The sequence below is a fragment of the Triticum aestivum genome, chromosome 2B (genome assembly GCF_018294505.1).
Source record: "Triticum aestivum cultivar Chinese Spring chromosome 2B, IWGSC CS RefSeq v2.1, whole genome shotgun sequence".
Taxonomy (NCBI): Eukaryota; Viridiplantae; Streptophyta; class Magnoliopsida; order Poales; family Poaceae; genus Triticum; species Triticum aestivum.
This window is the reverse complement of record NC_057798.1, coordinates 639,013,420-639,024,330: the sequence shown is the minus strand read 5'-3', so window position 1 is coordinate 639,024,330 and position 10,911 is coordinate 639,013,420.

Sequence of the window (10,911 nt, the reverse complement as noted above, 5' to 3'; positions counted from 1 at the left end):
CCGAGGTGGAATATGGTGGAGGGGGGCACCGCACACGGCTAAGGAACGATCCGTAGATCAACTTGTGTGTCTAGAGGTGCGCCCTCCTCCGCATATAAAGGGGGAGAGGAGGAGGGGGCCGACTAAGGGGAGAGGCGCGCCCTAGGGGGGGGGGAATCCTACTCCAAGTAGGTTTGGCCCCTCTTTCCTATTAGGAGTAGGAGAGGGAAGGAAGAGAGGGGAGGGAAGAAGGAAAGGGGGGCCGGCCCCCCTCCCAATTCGGATTGGGCTTGGGGGGGGCACGCCCCCTCCTTTGCTCCTTCTCCCTCCTTTCTACTAAGGCCCAATAAGGCCCATATACTTACCGGGGGGGTCCGGTAACCTCCCGGAGTTCCGGTATAGTCCCAATCTCATCCGAAACCTTTTCGGTGTCCAAATATATCCGTCCAATATATCAATCTTTATGTCTCGACCATTTCGAGACTCCTCGTCATGTCCATGATCACATCCGGGACTCCGAACAACCTTCGGTACATCAAAACTTATAAACTCATAATAAAACTGTCATCGTAACGTTAAGCGTGCGGACCCTATGGGTTCGAGAACTATGTAGACATGACCTAGAACTATTCTCGGTCAATAACCAATAGCGGAACCTGGATGCTCATATTGGCTCCTACATATTCTACGAAGATCTTTATCGGTCAAACCGCATAACAACATACGTTGTTCCCTTTGTCATCGGTATGTTACTTGCCCGAGATTCGATCGTCGGTATCCAATACCTAGTTCAATCTCGTTACCGGCAAGTCTCTTTACTCGTTACGTAATGCATCATTCCGTAACTAACTCATTAGCTACATTGCTTACAAGGCTTATAGTAATGTGCATTACCGAGAGGGCCCAGAGATACCTCTCCGACAATCGAAGTGACAAAACCTAATCTCGAAATACGCCAACCCAACGTGTACCTTTGGAGACACCTGTAGTACTCCTTTATAATCACCCAGTTACGTTGTGACGTTTGGTAGTACCCAAAGTGTTCCTCCGGTAAACGGGAGTTGCATAATCTCATAGTTACAGGAACATGTATAAGTCATGAAGAAAGCAATAGCAATATACTAAACAATCAAGTGCTAGGCTAACGGAATGGGTCATGTCAATCACATCATTCTCCTAATGATGTGATCTCGTTAATCAAATGACAACTCTTTTGTCCATGGCTAGGAAACATAACCATCTTTGATAAACGAGCTAGTCAAGTAGAGGCATACTAGTGACACTATGTTTGTCTATGTATTCACACATGTATTATGTTTCCGGTTAATACAATTCTAGCATGAATAATAAACATTTATCATGATATGAGGAAATAAATAATAACTTTATTATTGCCTCTAGGGCATATTTCCTTCAGGAAACACCGTCGATATTCTCGACAGGTGGAGTACATAACACTTTTCGGTCCTTGACCGAAGAGGGAGAAGCCGACGGTCGGTTAAGACGCGTTTAAAGTTCGGGTGAACATGTAGATATGATATAAGTACTTCGGTACATACAATCATTCTTTTACCCAAGTCACTCGGGGGCTCTTAAATTTATGTGAGCTGTTTTATAATAAGTGTTCTTCTTCTTAGTCGTTGCAAAGTCTTTTTTCTATCACTCCTTTTTTCGATGCAAGTGTGCGGTCAATAGCCGGGGAGCCTAATTTCTCTCTCGAAGCCGCTAAAGTTTGCTAAACTGGCCTAGTGAGAAGTACTCTGCCTTCGGATAGGAGGTTGAAGCCGTAGGCTGACCTGCTTGAAGTCTTGAGATAGGATGTGTCATGTTAAAGCACGACGAAAGCACAATTCTTTTTTTTCTAAGACCAATTTTCTGATTGTGACCGAACAATTGATCTAGTGCGGACGTCGAGTTTTTACTGACGTTCTTGGTTTTCCAATCCTATGGCACTCTTTAACTATTTGTGTGTTTTCCGCATAAGTCTCGCAGTGCAACGCCGGACACCTTTAGAGATTCGGCAAAAATTCTCGGATATTGCTATATATGCATCAGTTTCGACTTGTGTCTTCAGTCAATAGTTGGGTTGCCCGGCTCTAGTGCTTGCCTCCTACGTTCCACTTTGTTCGGCTAGGTGTGCAAAGGGAGAACCACTGCGATTGTGCTTCCAGCTCGCATGGTTAAGCACCTCAGTGGAGAAAGCCAAAAACTGACTGTCACAATAAAGCGTAAATTGGTCAGCGGTCCAATGACTGTATTAAATGACGGGCCCTTCATAACATTGGCCGAAGTGTTTACGGCTTGACCTCGGCTGTCGCCGAACACTAACCGGGGGGCAACTTGGTGGCCTCTCAACTTTAAGCTCCTATGACTAAGTGAAAGTTATAAAGCCCGCATATCTGATTGCCTCGTTTCCGCCAACACAACCGCCTTCGGGCACTGTGACGTCGGCTAAGGGTTGTTTTCTTATTGCGGAAACACCCTGCGTAGCATCTACAAGGGGGTAGAAGTCGATGATGGGGCACTTTCAGATTATAAACGGTCGCAACGGAGGTAAAAATTTGGGTTCATTTAGACCACGGAGTTCGGAAGTTTTCCCCGAACTAAATCCTCAGTATTTTCCTCCCACATTGATCGGAGCTGAGGTTTTCATGATCATGCTTAGCATGACAACCCAAAGAAACAAACTGATAGCGGGATTATTTTCTTTGGAAGATGTTTCTTACATTATAAAGTAATATAACATATCTCTCCGCATACCTTTTTTTATAAAACCGTATGGCCGGATTGCCTTGTTTGACGTAAATCTTTGCCCTCATAAAGGCTTTATAAGGTGGGACAAACACTCCCCGGCTACTGTCCGAGGAGGTTTAAGCCGATGGTCAGTCAACAAAGTTTTTGTACAATGGGGATTCGAGTATTAATGATGTAGAGTACTTGGGTACGTAGAATCATTACACATAATTTGTGATTTTACTTCGGACATCAATCCTTAATCTGGCCACCCGTGCCCACATTAAGGCTCGGGGGCTACTGGGCTTCGTGCTTATCATTTACAAATATTAAAGGGGTACATCGATCCCCTGATCTGGTGTGGCCACCCGACCAGTGTCTCGAGGGCTACTGCATTGACAATCCAATGCAGAAAATTTAAAGTGCAATATAGTTTTCGAGGAGATTATTATCCTCAGGTTGGTCGGCCGCACCCAACCTGAGTCTCGAGGACTTTGCACACCGCGTTTCCATTCCTAAGTATGCTGCCGAGTTGGGAATTGATCCTTAGGTTGGTTTTATGAATCGACCTGAGTCTCAGGGGCTACCAGGGTCAGCAGTTTGATTTTTTCCTTCAGGTGCATCCTGGATATTAGGCCAACACGCACCTTGAGGGCTACTGGCTATACATCTTGGCAAAGATTACATTGCATAATTCAGAATTAAGTTCATAAAAATCGGCCCATGGCCGAGGTGGTCCACCACCTCGGATACAGTCCGGCGTTGGTCCTTGTCTACAATAGACACCCCGGAAGCAGTCCGGCATAAAGCTCGGATGCTAGTGGCTGGCTCCGTAGAGGGCATTTCCGGCATTAAGCTCGACTAAACTCCTTCAACTTTTTTGAACCAGGGTGATCTATGGCACTTTGGATATAGTCCGGCGTTAGAGCTTGGACATAGTCCGGCGTTGGGGCTCGGATGCAGTTCAGCGTTGGAGCTCGGCTGTAACAATACTCCTCAGATACATTCCGGCGGTGGAGCTCGGATACATTCCGGTGGTGGAGCTCGGATACATTCCGGCGGTGGAGCTCGTATACATTCTGGCGGTGGAGCTCGGATACATTCCGGCTGTGGAGCTCGGATACATTCCGGCATTGGAGGTCGGAAGCGGTCCGGCGTTGGTGCTCGGTCGTAAAAGATACCTAGGATGCAGTCCGGCATTGGAGCTCGGACGCAAGAGGACACTACCGCCCGGGAACAACTCCAAACCCGAGGTGTGGCATAAAAATAACAAGGCATTGATAAAGGCCGAAAACTTGAAGGGGCTCCTCGGATACCCGACATGTAAACTCTTCGGATTCACTTTGGCGATCCTCAAGATCGAAGATGGAAAGATTTGTTGAACCAGTTTTCAAGACTGACGACCGAAGATGAAGAACAGTTCGGAAGAATCGAGGAGCGTCCCCAACTTGAAGACCGGTTCAGGGGGCTACTGACGGTGTCGTGGACTAGGGGTGCTCACCACATCGTCTCCCGATCAGTTGGATTAGGCCGAGAACCCCTATTGCCGTATACTCATGGGCCAGTTCGGACAACCCCTGCTGCATACAAGGAAGACTCCACAAGACTTAGCGCCCAAGACAAGGACTCTCCTAAACCCTAGGCCTCCGGTGTCTTATATAAACCGAGGCCATGCTAGTCAATAGACAATCTCATATTCATTACTATAATCTCGTGGTAGATACATGTACTCTGTACTACACCCCATATGAATACAGTCAAGAGCAGGACGTAGGGTTTTACCTCCATCAAGAGGGCCTGACCCTAGGTAAAATCCCATGTCCATGTTACCATCGCTCCAAGACGCCTAGCTTAGGACCCCTACTATGAGATACGCCGGATATTGACATATCCGGATATTGAACCGACAACGAGGAGGCAACGATGGCGGCATCGGAGGCAGCAACGATGACGACTTCGACATTGAAGAGTGGCGAAGGATCTTCCCCGACTCCGGCAACGACGTCACAAGGCCTGACCCCTTGGCTGGTGGGATGTCTAGGGCGGACAGGCTGGCCTCGCAAAGTCCGATAATGACTAAATTCTGATTAGCTTTAAGTTTTAGTTCATGTTTAAGGTAAGTTTTAGTATCGGTTTGACTAGACTATGATTCGGCGGTTTGACTAGATTATGATTCGGCGGATGGTAATGTAAATTATGTGTTGAATTTCGTCCCTCAAAAAAAATATGTGTTGAATTACGGTTAAAAAATTTGTTTAAATCGGATCTATCTTCATCTTATAAAAATTTGCTTTTTCACTCTACTAAATTTACAAAATCGGTTAGGTCCAGCCAAAAGTTAGTGGAGTAAAAAATAGTCCACTAAGATTACTTGATCGGATACTCCTCCATTTTTTAGAGATCAACTAGAGTTTCTCTTACATGAGTAGTACCACTTAGGAGTGTTCTAATGAGTTCTAAGGAAACAAGGTCATGGACTGGTACAAACGTGTGGACCTGCACCACTACTCTATTACAACAAGGTGAGGTACGACCTTGATGCAAGAGTGAGGAAACGCCCTAGTACTATAAAATTTCGATGTTCTAGTTCAGGCTGGAAGCATTCCATCCCCTATTTGTGTTGCACTCTCTTCAAAACAAACGGGAGTTGGTACTACTACTAGAAAAATGTGGCTCCTTCAAATTATCTGCTCATATTTCAGTACCATATTTTAAGGGTTATCTTGGCAAGTATTTGAACTTGATGGTCGATCAAGAGTAGCAGACTGCAGTGTGATACGTCTCCAACGTATCTACTTTTCCAAACACTTTTGCCCTTGTTTTTTACTCTAATTTGCATGATTTGAATGAAACTAACCCGGACTGACGCTATTTTCAGCAGAACTGCCATGATGTTGTTTATTGTGCAGAAAACAAAAGTTCTCGGAATGACATGAAAATCCACGGAGATAAGTTTTGGAAAATATAAAAAATATTGGCGAAAGAATCAAGGCCAGGGGGCCCACACCTTGTCCATGAGGGTGGGGGGCGCGCCCTCCCCCCTGTGCGCGCCCCCTATCTCGTGGGCCCCCTGATGCTCCACCGACCTCAAGTCCAACTCCATATATTCTGTTTCGCGGACAAAAAACCCAGAGAGAAAGTTTCATTGCGTTTTACGATACGGAGCCGCCGCCAAGCCCTAATCTCTCTTGGGAGGGCTGGTCTGGAGTCCGTTCAGGGCTCCGGAGAGAGGGATTCGTCGCCGTCGTCATCATCAACCATCCTCCATCACCAATTTCATGATGCTCACCGCCGTGCGTGAGTAATTCCATCATAGGCTTGCTGGACGGTGATGGGTTGGATGAGATTTACCATGTAATCAAGTTAGTTTTGTTAGGGTTTGATCCCTAGTATCCACTATGTTCTGAGATTGATGTTGCTATGACTTTGCTATGCTTAATGCTTGTCACTAGGGCCCGAGTGCCTTGATTTCAGATCTGAACCTATTATGTTTTCATGAATATATGTGAGTTCTTGATCCTATCTTGGAAGTCTATAGTCACCTATTATGTGTTATGATCCGACAACCCCAAAGTGACAATAATCGGGATACTTCTCGGTGATGACCATAGTTTGAGGAGTTCATGTATTCACTATGTGCTAATGCTTTGTTCCTGTTCTCTATTAAAAGGAGGCCTTAATATCCCTTAGTTTCCACTAGGACCCCGCTGCCACGGGAGGGTAGGACAAAAGATGTCATGCAAGTTCTTTTTCATAAGCACATATGACTATATTCGGAATACATGCCTACATTACATTGATGAACTGGAGCTAGTTCTGTGTCACCCTATGTTATAGCTATTACATGAGGAATCGCATCCGACATAATTATCCATCACTGATCCAATGCCTACGAGCTTTTCACATACTGTGCTTGGCTTATTTACTTTTCCGTTGCTACTGTTACAATTACTACAAAACTATTATCTTTACTTTTGCCACTGTTACGATTACTATCATACTACTTTGCTACTAAATACTTTGCTGCAGATACTAAGTTATCCAGGTGTGGTTGAATTGACAACTCAACTGGTAATACTTAAGAATATTCTTTGGCTCCCCTTGTGTCGAATCAATAAATTTGGGTTGAATACTCTACCCTCGAAAGCCGTTGCGATCCCCTACACTTGTGGGTTATCAAGACTAATTTCTGGCCCCATTGCCGGGGAGCATAGCTCTATTCTTTGAGTCACTTGGGATTTATATCTGTTGATCACTATGAGTAACTTGAAAGACGAAAGAACTAAGATTTTGCCCTCAACTACGAGGGGAGGTAAGGAACTGCCATCTAGCTCTGCACTAGATTCTCCTTCTGTTATTAGTAAGCTTGCGACACCTAAACCTGCTACTGCTTTGAATTCTGATATGTCGCATGTTATTGATGATGCCACTTCTGCTATGCATGATGCTTATGATGAAACTACTTCTGTGTGTGATACTACTGTGCCATTAGGTGAATTTCTTGATGAACAACTTGCTAGGGTTAGAGAGAATGAAATTATTGAAGATGCTATTATTGATGATAGTGATGATGAAAGTTCTCCCCACGATTATGAATTACTTGTTGTTCCCGAGGGTTATGTTATGGATGAGGAAGCTGCTAGAGCTATCTTTGCTTGCAAAGATAGATATGATCTTAAGAAGTTATTAGCTAAATGGAAGCAGCAATCTCTTAATGCTAGAATGAAACCTGACCCTGTGTTTGCTACTTCACCTATCTACATTACTGATAAGGATTATGAATTCTCTGTTGATCCTGAAATAATTACTTTGGTAGAATCTGATCCTTTTTATGGCTATGAATCTGAAACTGTTGTGGCACATCTTACCAAGTTAAATGATATAGCCACCCTGTTCACTAATGATGAGAAGTCTCGCTATTATTATATCCTTAAGATATTTCTGTTCTCATTAAAGGGTGATGCTAAGACTTGGTTTAATTCTCTTGATCCTGGTTGTGTGCGTAGCCCCCAGGACATGATTTATTACTTCTCTGCTAAATATTTCCCTGCTCATAAGAAACAAGCCGCCTTGCGGGAAATATATAATTTTGTGCAAATCAAAGAAGAGAGTCTCCCACAAGCTTGGGGGAGGCTTCTCCGGTTACTTAATGCTTTGCCTGATCATCCTCTTAAGAAAAATGAAATACTTGATATCTTTTATAATGGACTAACCGATGCTTCCAATGACTACTTGGATAGTTGTGCTAGTTCTATTTTCAGGGAAAGAACGGTCGACCAAGCTGAATTACTATTGAATAATATGTTGACTAATAAAAATAATTGGACTCTTCCTAAGCCAATTCCTGAGGCAATTCCTGAGCCAATTGAGCCAACTCCCGAGCCTATACCTAAACCTACTCCGAAGAAGAAAGGTGTTCTATTTCTCAGTCCTGAAGATATGCAAGAGGCCAAGAAATCAATGAAAGAAAAAGGTATAAAAGCTGAAGATGTTAAGAATTTACCTCCTATTGAAGAAATACATGGTCTTAATATACCGCCTATTGAGGAAACACATTGTCTTGATAACCCGGCATAGGTAGTAAAGGTAAATTCTCTCTATAGATATGATAAAGTTGAAATTCCTTCTACTAAATTTCATAGCCCATGCTTAGATGAATTTGATGACTTTATGGCTAGACAAGAAAGTTTTAATGCTTATGTTGGTAGAGAATTAAAGAATAATGCTTTCAAAATAGGATGCTTGAGTGATTATATGGCTAGAGTTAAAGGTGAAATTAAACTCATTAGCAAATATGCTTCTATGGTTACCACTCAAGCTGAACAAGTACTTAAAGCTCAAAGTGATTTGCTCGATGAATTAAATAATAAACATGATTTTGCTGTTAGAGTGGCTACTAGAACCAGTAGAATGACTCAGGAACCTTTGTATCCTAAAGGCCACCCTAAGAGAATCGAGCAGGATTCTCAGAGAAATAATTTAGAGGCACCTAGTTCTTCCAAAAAGAAGAAAAAGAAAGATGATAGGACTTTGCATGCTTCTAGTGAACCTATGGTAGACACACCTGAGAATCTCAATGATATTTCTATCTTTGATGTTGAAACACAATCAGGTGATGAACATGAACCTAGTGATAATGTTAATGATATTGTTCATGTTGATGCTCAACCTAGCAAAAATAATGAAGTAGATATTGAACCTGTTGTTGATCTTGATAACCCACAACCAAAAAATCAAGGTTATGATAAGAGAGATTTTGTTGCTAGGAAGCACGGTAAAGAAAGAGAACCATGGGTTCAGAAACCCATGCCCTTTCCTCCTAAACCATCCAAGACAAAGGATGATGAGGATTTTGAGCGCTTTGCTGAAATGATTAGACCTATCTTCTTACGTATGCGCTTAACTGATATGCTTAAATTAAATCCTTATGCTAAGTATATGAAGGATATCATTACAAATAAAAGAAAGATACTGGAAGCTGAAATTTCCACCATGCTTGCTAATTATACTTTTAAGGGTGGAATACCAAAGAAACTTGGAGATCCAAGGGTACCGACTATACCATGCTCCATTAAAAGAAATTATGTTAAAACTGCTTTATGTGATCTTGGAGCCGGTGTTAGTGTTATGCCTCTCTCTTTATATAGTAGACTTGAATTGAGTAAGTTGACACCTACTGAAATATCTTTGCAAATAGCTGATAAATCAACTGCTATACCTGTCGGTATTTGTGAGGATGTGCCTGTTGTAGTTGCAAATGTCACTATCTTAACAGACTTTGTTATTCTTGATATTCCTGAGGACGATAGTATGTTGATTATCCTTGGTAGACCCTTTTTGAATACTGCAGGGGCTGTCATTGATTGCAACAAAGGCAATGTCACTTTTCATGTTAATCATAATGAGCATACGGTACACTTTCTGAGGAAACAATCTCAAGTTCATAGCATCAATTCTATTAGAAAAGTTCCAACTATCATTATTGGAGGTTTTGAATTTCCTCTTCCTACTGTCAAGAAAAAGTATGATATTCTTATTGTTGGGGATGTTCATATCCCCGTTGAGGTAACTTAGTGTTATTCGAAATTTCTCTGGTTCCGTGTTATTCGAAATGAGTTTGTTAACAAGACTTGATCAACCTTGTTAGTGGATTCATTTTGATGATCATGAGATGGATGAAACTAGAAGGCACAACCTTCTGTACCCTCTTTTTACTTTCTGTTATTTAGATTAAATAAAGCAAAAATAGTATTATCTGTCTGTTTTTTGATTTATCTATGCAATAAAAAATATCCCGAAAATAAAAGTGCTCCAAATGCCCTGCAAATTTAGTATGATTTTTTATGAAATATTTGAGGATTTTAGGCATTGAAAACACTGCAGGAGGGACAAGCACCTGGCCACGAGGGTGGAGGGCGCGCCCACACCCCCTGGGCGCCCCCTGTCTCGTGGGCCCATGGTGGGCCCCCTCCACTTATTCCTACACCCACACACTCCATCTTCTTACCAAAAAAATCCCCATCCAGCTCAAGCATGAGTTCTAGCTCATTTTGCTACAATTTTCGATCTCCTTGCTCAAAGCTCCATTCACAAAACTGCTTTGGGAGATTGTTGCTTGGTATGTGACTCCTCCATTGGTCCAATTAGTTTTTGTTCTAGTGCTTTATTCATTGCAAATTTTTGCTGCATAGGTGACCCTGTTCTTGAGTTTGCATGTCAAATTTATGAGGTCCCAAGTAATTCTAATGCATGATATAGGCTCTAGGCACTTGTAGGAGTAGTTGCTACAAATCTTGTTTAGTTTTATTCACTTTTATTTTGAAGTTACTAAAATTTCAGAAATTTTTCAGAAAAAGAAATATGTCTAGGAGAATGTATCAAGGTGGTTCCTCAATAAAGAAAGGACCCAGGCGTGCGATGCGTGAGCAGGACGAAGAACCACCAAGGGATGCCAAAGTGCGAGCTTGTGAGTGGCCATCAGACGAGTTTATGGTTAATGCAGGCATCAAGGATGAATTTGACGCATGTGTGCGTAATGTCGATCTTGAGGACTTCTTACAAGATAACTGTCCTCAGTACTATCAATTGACTGATTCATTCGTAAGAAGGTTTAAATATAAATCTTCACGTAATTCTCAGAGTGTCATGTTTGATATTTATGATAAATCTTATACCATGAACTTAGAAGATTTTACAACT